This window comes from Lutra lutra, chromosome 7, assembly GCF_902655055.1.
Source record: "Lutra lutra chromosome 7, mLutLut1.2, whole genome shotgun sequence".
Classification (NCBI taxonomy): domain Eukaryota; kingdom Metazoa; phylum Chordata; class Mammalia; order Carnivora; family Mustelidae; genus Lutra; species Lutra lutra.
The window spans coordinates 30,621,496-30,632,860 of NC_062284.1; the positions used below are offsets into that span (position 1 = coordinate 30,621,496).

Below are 11,365 nucleotides of genomic sequence, written 5' to 3' on the forward strand. Positions count from 1 at the left end.
TCTCGCGGTCAGGCCGCGCGGGCCATTCCTCCCAGCCACTCGACGCCCCTTTTGCCGAGGCTGCGCGGGTGGGATCGCCAGGGCCCGTCCCGCCCCTGGCCCGGGCGAGATAACGAGACCCCACTTTCCACAGGAGAAAGCCAAGGTCGGGTCCTTTGCGGGAACCTCAGGGATTGTGAGCGTTTCACGCCCCACGGCTCTCGCTGGTACCACCAGGCTACGCGGCCGGGAGCAGGAGCACCCTCCCGGGACCGCTCTGTGGGGGGCGGGCCGCCCACTCCCCCAATGAGGGCTGGGCACGCCCCCGACGCGAAACGTCCTCTCCCCGCCCGGCTGGCGCGCTGCGAGCCTATCCGCTCCCTCCGGATTTGTGGCGGTTCCCTCGGTGTTTGGTCTCTGGCTCTCGCTTAAACTGAGGTCCGACGGCGTGGCCTGAGCGGGGTGCTTAGTACCCCCCGACCCCCAGTTCTCTGTTAGCCCCACCACGCCACCCGAAGTAACCAAGCGTAGCTAAGGCAACACGGAGGCTTTCTATGCTAATGCGGCCTCTAGAACGGATCCCGGTCCGCTCCCAACCAAATGCACCCGCGTCCCAAATTCAGAAGGCGCTTCCAGTGTGCTGTGGGTGACCGAGAGCCCGGCCGTCCCCTCCCCTCGGTCCCGCTCCCTTAGGATCCTGTCTCCCGGGGCCAGAGGTAATGAGTTGCCATTCTTGGCCCGGGGCGCCGTGCGTGGCCTGTGGCCACGGCCTGCATTAGCCTGGTTTCATCTCGGGGTTTCACCCACACAGACAAGATGAAAGGTGTCTCCCCCCACTTCACCCCAAGCGTCATGGCTCCTAGAAGCCGGGACTGCGTGGGCAGCTGAGGGTGGAGGAGCTCGGGAAGGCTCCTGTCTTCCAGCCATGCACTGGGCGCCGGGCTCCGAGGGGGCAAGTCAGGCGCATCTTCCCACATCGGGAACCCAGGAGTCCCTGCCTCCGGCTAAGGAAGCCACTCTCCTCCTCTGAAATGGGGCAGGAGCCATCTCCCAGCCCCCTCTCCAAAAGCAGTTCCATAGCTGTCCGGTGCCTCAGATTCTACCATTAGAGCTAACTTCTTTTGTCTTTTTTGTTCCTGAAAGAACTCACACCTAGAAGAAAAAGAGGCAGAGTATCAGGCACTTGGAAAAAGATCTAACCTGAGGTCAGGTACAGGTAATCCCCGCCCCCCATCTCATTACCGCCACTGCTGGAAGGCTGTAACTTTGACAGCTCTTAGCTGGGGAGTTCAAGTGGTGAGCCACCTTCAGAGGACCCTTGCTCCACATCCTCAGCCCCTTGGGACCCACCATTTTCCCCAGGTCTCTACCCTTGTACCCAAACCAAGCCTTTGCTGTGCAGGCTGAGAACTGCAACACAGTTCCAGGGCACCAGGGAAATGCCCCTGCCCGGTGCCCTGCTCCCAGCCGCCTGAGACCCACCGCAGCTTCCGTCCCTCTTGATCTCCCTTTTGCCCTGCTGGGCTCCTGGCTCAGCTCGATGCCTTCTCCAGACCCCAGGTCCTCTGATCCCCTCCTTGTCCTGCTGCCCTTGCTCTCTCTAGTCTGCCACATCCATCTTTGGCTTCTCTGGGGCAGTTAATTCACCTTTGAGCTTCAGCTCCAAGGGCAGGTTAGCCTTCCTGGGCGCTCCAAGGGAGAACCAGACTCCCTGCCCCTGTGCTCCCGCAGCATTGGGGGCTGCCCCTTCCTCTGCACAGGCTCTGTGAATTCAACATCTGGCTGGTGCCACTCCCCACTCCCGCAGACCAGCGGACCAGGAGCCCTCCCACACCCAAGTTAGGTAGAGTCTGGGTTCTCAGTAAGCGCTGGGGCCGTCTGTGGGGAGGACCTGTTTTTAATGAGAAGACTAAGCTCCCAGCCAGAGTAGAGTTGTGGTGGCTGCGCCAGGGCGTGGGAGATGGGGGCAGCAGACCGTCATCATAGTCCATCTTGGAGAGGCCTTGCATGGTGGTGAAATGTGGAGAGAGAAGCTCGGAAGTGGCTGCAAGAATGTGGGGCTGGAGTCCAGAGAGGAGAGCGTCAAGGTATCTGCAGGGAGAGGGCTGGTGGGTGGTAGTGCCATCCTGAGCTGGGAGCAGGTCTGGGAATGTGAGGAGTGAAGAAGTCAGCTAGGGGTCCGGGGGAGCTCAGCCCAGTAGCTCAGTAGGTATCTTCTGCTGTGCCCACACAGAGCTGGGGCAGGGTGCCTGGTGCCCACGTGTGTGGGTGGGAAGACAGTGGTAGGATTCTGAGGCTCAGTCCCTGGAGGTTAAGTGGGTGGGGCCTAGGGCTCACGTCCCCCATCTTCCAGCTAAAGCTATGGAAGCCAAAAGGGAATTGAAGCAGTAACTTGGTTTAAGGGTTTCTGACCTCTTACACTGGAGCTAATCTACAGTGTTCCCCAAATGTTCCCCTGTCCCCTGCAATTTCCAGACTCCCATACTGGGAAGGGGAGCTGCAGGGGTTGGGGAGTGTGGGCCCAGTTTGCAGTGGGCCCCCTTCATGACCTGGGACAACTGACATCCCCTTCAGGCTTCTGTGGCCCCTCCCGAAGCCAGGGAGGGCCAGGCGAGCTTGGCTGTTCAGCAGGTGGCTGGGCCAGAGTCAGCACCGAAGCTCATGGAAGCTGTTGGAACTGAGAACTGTTTGGCGGGGTTGGGGTGGACGTTCATCTGAAATCTGAATCACCAGGGAAGATCCTGAGCCAGGTTGTTGTCGGGTTTGTACAGGCTCAGTGCCAGGGCCTCAGTTTCCCCATCTGAAGAGGGGCCTCGGAAGCTGGTGCCCTAGCTCCAGGGTCTCCCATCTGTCCCGCTCTCAGGAACTGCACTGTGCAGGAGCCCCATGGACCTGCCTCCCCTCCTGCCCCTACCGCACTCCTGTCACTTTTGGCCACTGGACTGTGCCTGATCAATGAGCGCCACCTGAGGGTGCAGGTGAGTGTGGGAAAGGTGGGCATGGCAGCTCCTGAGGCCCAGGCTGAAACCTGGCTCCTCTTTCCTGGCAGGTGCTCAGAGAGAGCCCTGGAGCAGGTTGGGAGGCCCTCAGAGAAGGCCCTGTGTGGGTACAGCTAGCAGAGAGCTGGGGGCACTGGGCCAAGCTGGCTGGCCACCTGCGGGCATCGCTGGAGCCTGTGTGAAGCGAGCACAGGTGCTGCGGAGGTAGGGATGTGAGCTGGGGCTCTCCAGGGCCCCGGGCAACCTCCTCATGCAGGAGCAGAAAGTGAGAGTTAGGGTCCCATCATCCTCTCCCTGATCCTCCTTGATTATCTGTAGCCTCAGGGAGGTCCCCTAAGCTACCAAGGTCCTCTTCCCAGACTGAGAGCTCCAGAAGGCTCGGGGCTGGTGCTCACATCTGGGGTCATGTTCTCGGGAAGGCTTGTCAAAAGTCTGGGGCATCCAAGGAGGACGGATGGGAGGTGGGTTCCCAACAAGGCCGCTGTGCTTGTGTCCTCTCTGTGAACGGCACCCTCTGCAGGTGCACAGTGCATTGCTTGGTGTGGCTGGAGGCACTGACTGGAGGCAAAGGAAGGGCCTGGGTCCCTGTGGCTCCCCAGGAAGAGTCAGAGGGAGGGAGGGGCTGGTTTTAGCTCAGTGGACAGAGGAGTTTCCTTCAAGGGCCATTTGCCCCTTGAGAGAGCTGCAGTCCCCAGGGAGAGAGGAAGGCAATGGTTCATGCAAGCTGAGGGTTCTAGGAGAGGTATCCAGCATCCCTGCCCCATGTGAGGATGTGGCAGGCAGGGCCACCCTGTGATGGTCTAGGTACCTGAGCCTTTAGTGACCTGGGCGTCTCAGCCCACAGCTGCCCCTCCTAGAGCTCCTGCTCCTTACAGTGCCTGGGGTGACTCTGGGGACTCACCTGACAACCTGTCTGCTCCTGCCTGACAGCTCTCTGTCATTCCACGACAGTGTCCCTGGTCCTCCTGCTGGGGCTCTAAAGCCATCAGCAACTGGGATGTCCAAGGTCCAGCTGGAGGTGGAGGGTCACACATCTGGAGCCCGTAGTGGTAATAGTTGGGCACCCCTTGGGAGCTGCGTCCCTTATGCACAAGCCAGGACATGGGTCCGCGCTGGGCTGGCAGGTGGGCCCCTGGTGGGCTTATCGCAGTGGGTGGGAGCCAGCCGGGCCTGGTGGAGTCAGCCTGCTTTATCAGAATCTGCAGGCACTGCTGTGCTAGGGGCAGGGACGGCCCTCTCCAGGGGCTCAGCGCTGCCTTCAGCCCTCCCCGCAGCAGGAGGAATGCTTCCTGGCCCACCTGGAGCAGGGACAGCAGTGGAGGCCAGACCAGGGCGCAGAAGACAAACCAGGGCGCCAGTCGTGCAGGAGGGGCCTAGTGGCAAGAGGTCGGGCAGGATTCTGCCGTTGCAGATAGAAGTAGAAAAGGCCAGCTGTGTTTGGACCAGAGGAGCCAACAGCCCCTTGGCCTAGAGCCTCCTCTAAGTGGGTGCATGGGCAGGGCCCCGAAGACTGGCCCTACCTTTACTTCATTCTCTGGTCTTCATTCTTGGAGTAGCAGCTGGGGAGGGAGGGAGGGACATGCAAAGATTTCTGTGCAGCCCAGAGAGGGACAACCCCACCCCCATCATTTGGGAAGACCCTGCTGTTACCCAGCCAACTCCCCTCCTGGTTCAGATGGGAAAACAAAGCCCCACGGATGGGGAAGAACTCATTCAGTGTCAAAACAGTGTGGTTTGGGGGCGCCTGGGTGGCTCAGTGGATTAAGCCGCTGCCTTCGGCTCAGGTCATGATCTCAGGGTCCTGGGATCGAGTCCCGCATCGGGCTCTCTGCTCAGCAGGGTGCCTGCTTCCCTCTCTCTCTCTCTCTGCCTGCCTCTCCGTCTACTTGTGATCTCTCTCTGTCAAATAAATAAATAAAATCTTAAAAAAAAAAAAACAAAAAGCAAAAAACAACAGTGTGGTCTGGAGGCTGTGAGGAGACCCCAGGATCCTGGACTGAGCGGACCTGCAGGAGATGCTGGTGTCAGGCCTGCAGGGGTGGGGTGGGGCAGGGCCCAGGCACTTTGGGGCCCTGGTGGAGTCTTAACCCCTGCCTAGGCTCAGGACATGATCCTCCCGCAGAGCAACTGCTGATGCTTGCCCCGGGGGCCCGAGACAGCCGGCAGGGTCAGCCCCATGGGGTATCCAGGGCGCCAACTGAGCCAGCCTGTGTCCACCTGTAGCAGGGGGCAGAGAAGCACGGGAGTCTGGGCCCTGTCCTTGGGGGATTCCAAAGTCAGGGAGGGACCCTAGGGACAGCATGGAAAAGAGAGTGTCCAGGAGGGACAGGCTGGAGCAGGGCCTTGACATAGTACTACTCTAGCACGCACCACTCACATCCCGGAAAGAGAGCGCCCTTCGGTACTGTGTGTCTTGGTACTGTCCATCCTTAAATCATCTGGTCCAGAACCAAAGCCTGGAGTTCAGAGAAGCCTCTAGGGACTGGGTTTAGAGGAGGCCTTCTGGAAGAGCCCCACAGCCCCGATGGATGCTAAGCCATGACTGGGTGGAGTGGGAGGTCTTCACAGGTGAACAGGAGACTCAGAAGAGCTAGGCAGAAGTGCCAGTGACCAGTGGTCTGTTCACAGCAGCCGTCCTGGCCGCCTCAAGGACAGCAGGAGTCAGAGGGCCCTGGGCAGGCCCCGGGGGCAGAGCACCAAGGCCACGTGTGGGGAGGGCAGTGTGGCTGGCAGTACTGGGGGTGGCCCCTGGCCAGGAGACCCGGCAAGTGGCTGCTCAGGCAACCGCCCCAAGATTGTCTAAGCTGGAGTGGGTGTCCTGCTCCCCACTGGGTGAGATGACCCTGTAGGCAGGAGGTGGGCCAGCCTCTGTCTCCAGCTGCAACAATACTGAGCCCCAAATCCCGAACCATGTGGCCAAAGCCAGCCTCCCTTCTCCCAGGTATCAACACTCCTGCTTGTCCCATTCTGGCTCTTTTTGGGAGAGCTTGTGGGAAATCTTTCAGCTCCAACAAGTCCTGTCTCTGCCACACGTGGCCAAGACCCTGCTGCTGACCCAGAGCCAGGCTGGAGGGTGGGGGGCAGGGAGGCAAGATGACCTTCGCTGCAGGGTTCAAGTCAGGAGGCTTGGGAGTGGGAGTGCCCAGGACAGACGCTGTGTGTGTAGGGGCCTCGGAGGAGGCATCTCTGCCCCAGTCCCCATCCCAGCCAGTGAGACATAGTGAGGACATCTCTGCAACTTGTAAAGAAACCATTAAAATCTCCCCAGCTGGGGGCCCTCTGTCTGCCTTCCCATTCCTTCCCACAGGCCCCTCCTCCTCGCTCTCTTCCCCATTGCCCAGGCCTCCCTACTGCCGGTGAGCTAGTCTCTTCCTGCTCTTAGGACGCCCGATAGCTTTACCCTACACTTCTTCCCCTTCTCCTGCAGCTTCCTTGTTCTGTTCTACCCAGCCACCCACTCATCCATTCGTCCGTCCGTCTGTCCATCCATCCATCATACGTTCACTGAACATCCACTTCTGGCCTCTTCTGTGCACAGGAGACTGAAGTCCGATCAGACCACTCCTTGTCCCCAAAAGCTTGTGGTTTGGGTCTGCACAATCGTCAAGTGAGCAATTACAATTTAATATGCCTGCTCAGGGGGCAGACACTGTGGGAGTTGGGGGGATGTGCAGCAGATCGGTAAGTCCTCCATATCGAGGGGATTTCTGAGCCTCTGAACTGTCATGGAAGGATGAACAGGCATCCTCAGCAAAGAAAAGAAAAAGATGGCCACGTGTGGAGCACATGCAAAGGCCCAAAGACAAGAGGCATGAAGGTGGCAGTGCTGTGAACAGTCCCTGCCCCAACTGAGAAGCCGAGCGGGTAAGGGGGTAAAATGTGCATCAGGGGCCAGAGCAAGGGTGGGGTGCCCCGGGCCCTGTCCACCACACTTGAACTCGTTTAGTGACTGCCTCCTTCCAGCTGGTGCCCTCCCTTAGTCTCCAGGGCAAACGTTTGTGTGCACAGGCAGACAGACTGGTGGACACACACCTGTTCCCAGATGCACAGACACAGAGAAACAGAGGCAGCAAGGAGGTGGCTGGGAGAAGCAGAGATGCAGAGCCCCAGGTTGGGGGCGCGCTCTGCCGCAGTGGGGCTGATCTGTTGGTCCAGCTGGAAGGAGCATGAGAGAGGGTCTCGGCAGCCCTGCTTAGCTGGCCTTGAGCCTCATGAAATGTGGGGTTGGTCTGAATCAGTGTATCTCAAGCTGGGGTCCGGAGCTTTGCTCTGAGAGGGCTGTTCATTCTGCAAGGCAGCATATTTGCTGTGATTGTCTGCAACCGTGATTGTGTATTTATACAGACAGTGATTGTGAATTTGTATGGAAAGAAATCTCAAGTTTTTGTCTGTTTTTTGATCCAGACCCCTGAGGATGGAAGTGTCTCCCCAGGGCCTGGAGAGAGAGTCTACACTTTCTGGGGGTGCATGCTGGTCAAGATGGGGGTCTGCAGTGAACTATGTCAGTGAGAAAGCAGGGCACACAGTGCCGGGGGGCTGGGCCCTTGGGCAGATTCAGGTCCCTGGAAGGAAGCGATGTGTGTGGGGGGGGCCCTATGCAAACAACATGCAAAGGACCCCCAAACCAGTGTCCACATGGGCCCCAACTCTAGGGCCTTCCAGTCCTCTGCTTCTCAGGGACAGTGTAGGCCATTTTTCTCCAGTGCCCAGGGAGGCCTGCCCAGGACTCATCTTCTGTGAGCAAGCGGGTGTCCTGGGCTCTGTGCCTGTCCAGGGAGGGTGGCCTAGGATTCTGCCCTGGGTCATCGGCAGGGGTGCCACGGGGAGCAACCAAATGGCCAAAGTCGCAGCAGGGCAGAGGCCCTGAGGGAGAGTGGGCAACAGCTGGCTGGCAAGAGGGTGCGAGGGGCTCCCAGGGCCACCAGCACCCTCTACCTCCATCCATCCCAACCTCAAGCTCCTTCTACCCTGACCCTTTCCTGGGCTCTACCCCAGTCTGTCTTCCTCTGCTCAATCCCAAGATTCTCTGCTCTTCGCTGTTCCCAAATTAGTGGTTGATGGTGGGCTCTGGAGCCTGAATACTGGCACAAACCATGTCTCCACAGCGCACTCACCACGTGACCTTGGGCAAGTCACTCTCTCTCTTTGGGCTCATCTGTAAACCAAGAAACAGACACCGAGAGCAGCTGCAGTTCTCCATCAGCGGCGTATGAGGGTTCCGGCCGGCAAGCGTGGAAAAGGCTCGCGTGGCTTGCAGTCACGGAAGCGTCACTCCCGTCAGTCCGTGCTTCACGCCACCGCACGCGTGGCTGCCCGGAGGGGAGAGGTCCCCTTCCAGTCAGGGTCCTGCTGGGGCCAGGGAGCTGCCGCGCGGGGTTCCGCCTCACCCCCCTCTGTGGTAGTGTGCTAGGGCTGCCCTGACAAAGAGCGAACCCAGGGGTGTGTGTGTCCAAACTTTCCTTCTAGAAGAACACCAGACAGATTAGATTAGGGCGCTCTCTAATGGCTTCGTGTTACCTTGATTACCTTGCAAAGACCTTATCTCTAAAGAGGGTCACATTTTGAGATACTAGGGGTTAGAACACAAACATAGCTTTTTGGCAGGAGTATAGAGTTCAACCCTTAACGCCTCCCAATTTGCTTCCTGTTACCTTCCTGTTGGGTGGGTTGGATCTGACTGGAGATTTGGGGGACCCAGCTGTTCTGTCTTGCTCTTGCCCTCACTTGATACTAGGGGTTAGAACACAAACATAGCTTTTTGGCAGGAGTATAGAGTTCAACCCGTAACGCCTCCCAATTTGCTTCCTGTTACCTTCCTGTTGGGTGGGTTGGATCTGACTGGAGATTTGGGGGACCCAGCTGTTCTGTCTTGCTCTTGCCCTCACTTGATACTAGGGGTTAGAACACAAACATAGCTTTTTGGCAGGAGTATAGAGTTCAACCCGTAACGCCTCCCAATTTGCTTCCTGTTACCTTCCTGTTGGGTGGGTTGGATCTGACTGGAGATTTGGGGGACCCAGCTGTTCTGTCTTGCTCTTGCCCTCACTTAACACCAGGCCCCTGACATGGCTGTAGAAAGACCGTAGGGGCCGCAGGACGGGCCGCTGTGAGGAGCGGTGGGCCCTGCTCAGTGAGCCCCTGGGCAGGCTAGGGTCCAGGCTGGACACTGGACTCCTGTTTGCAGGCCAGGCCCTGCCCAGACCCAAGAGCCTGTGTGTGTGTTTCTGGGCACAAGAGGATGGGGTCCCCTCAGATGGACCAGCCACAGCAAGAGGCGGGCTCTGGGGAAGAAAAATCAGATGCCTGCCGGGATCCAGAGGTGGAAGGTGGGGAGGAGCTGGAGGCTGCCTGGGGTACCCTCAGATCAGTGTGGCCTGGGCCTGCCCTGAGCCCAGAACAAGAAGGAGAACCTGGACAGTCCAGTCAGCCTGGAAGGGAGGCCAGTGTCCCTGAGTCCTAATGGCCCACCCTCTTCCCACAGGTGCAGGCCATGGCAGAGCCTCCCCACCCCGCCAGCCCCCAGAGTCTGCACAGGGCAGGTGAGCTCCGCATCCCCTCAGCCCCCTGCGGAGGTCTGGGGACAAGACTGGCACGTGCTGAGTAGGCACCAGCCAAGCCTACTCCCCAGCCTGTGGGGGAGGGCCCTGGGGAGTCCTCCCTGGACCTCTCAGGCGGGGAGGACAGGACTCCTAAGCACACGGATGAGGCAGTGGCCTAGTAGCCCTGGCTGTCGTGGCTCAGCTCTTCCTCTGTACAAAGTGCATCAGGGCTAAGCCTCTGCAGGCCAGGCCTGGTGCCCAGGGACCTCACTCAGGGAGACGGGGGAGGGTTTGGAGACCTGGCCTGCTCTCAGAGAGCCCTCAGGCTGGGCGGTGTAGCGTCTAGGGAGCATTGAGGGAGTATCACCATTTGTATTTTTGGATTCGGGGGACTCTGTAGTCACCTGTACAGAGTAGAGGAGCGGAATGAGGCCATCCTGCTGCCTCCAGCGAGGGCTGTTCTGTCAGCCTCTCCCAGCACCTGACAGCCATTATGCCCCTTGTTTGGGTCAAGGCAGAGTTCCCAGGCAGGCCCCCATGAGAATAGGCCTCCGAGAGCAGGGTGGGGTGATGTCCTGCAGCACCAGATCAGGTTAGGAGCCAATGAACTCCCCTCTCCACACCCTTCCCCAGACTTCCCTATAGGATGGGCTTGGAGTTGGCCTAGATGTGTGCTGAGCTCCAGAAAATCTGGGACCCAGAGCTGGAGGGGCTCAGCGGCCGGCCCCAGAAGGTGCCCAGAACCCGGTGTTCGGCACCCCTCCACCTCTGTGCCTCTGCCGGGCCTGCACGCCCAGGGAGCCCACAGTCCCCTATGCCCAATCCCCCGTGCCCCTGACCTGCCCTTCCCAGACTCACTCAAACCCCTCCCCGCCACTCACTGCCCTCTGCCCTCTTCCCCAAGGTGGCAGAGAGCCCTCACCAAGAAGCTGGGGTTAGAGCAGCAGCTGGTAGAAAAGTGAGGACCATGGAGTGAGGGCACCCGGATCTGAGGGGCTCTGTGGAGAGAAATCCCCTTCCCTCACAGAGGTGCTCACACTTCCTCCCTTCCCGTAAGGATCTGGGATAGACAGGTGAGGACATCTGGGGACATGCTAAGAGAGCCCTCTCATCCCTGGGGGGGCAGTGGGGGGAAGCGGAACAGTGCCAGGCCTGGGACTTGATGTATCATCTCCTGGTCTGCCTTCTCTCTGGGGAGGGGGGCACAGGGGAAGAAGCAGGAGAGGCATGGCTAGGTGGGCTCTGGAGGCACAGGGAGTTAGGACATCTGGGTTCCTGGGCCTGGGGTCACGAATGAAAGGAGAGTGGCCTTCAGAGCCAAGAAGTCCTGTGCTTGCGTCAGCTCCATCACTGACCAGCTCAGTGGGCAATGAGCAAGTCTGCCTTCTCGAGGCCTCAGTCTCCGCATCTGTAAAATGGGGATACCACCTTGCCTACCTCAGAGGTTGGCGTGAGGATTACATGAGACGGTGCCCCTGGCTCAGTGCCTGTTGCCTGGTCCCCCTGAGTCTCCCCTGGGGTCCAGTTAGGGGGAGTCAGAACTAAGGTCATAAAACCATGGATGTGTGCCCAAGACCACCTGCACAGAGGGCTTTAGTCACAATGTCTCTTTATCCAGTATTTCGTCCACAAGTTATTATTTACAGTTAATAAACTCAGGAAACCATGTGCAGTCACGTGCAGCTGCCGGTGATGGACAATGTAGCAAGTTCCACTGCCCGGGACAGTCCTGTCTTACACTTGCATACCAGGGAGGGCCTCCCCTTTCTCACTCTGCATGGAGGAGCCTCGTGGGGTGGGGATTCCTATCTTTTGCCTCAGCTGCTCTCCGGGGACCCCTAGAGAATG

At 59.1% G+C, this 11,365-nt stretch overlaps 1 long non-coding RNA gene across 1 annotated transcript; it reads right to left on the reverse strand.

The window, feature by feature from the left end:
- Positions 1-511: 511 nt before the first annotated feature.
- LOC125104672 (uncharacterized) lies at positions 512-8,107 on the reverse strand. The gene is made up of 3 exons (XR_007128692.1): positions 7,969-8,107; positions 6,437-7,841; positions 512-1,131 (listed from the first exon to the last, which is right to left on the reverse strand). It is a non-coding gene; the product is annotated as an uncharacterized LOC125104672 (long non-coding RNA).
- Between the last annotated feature and the right edge of the window lie 3,258 nt (positions 8,108-11,365).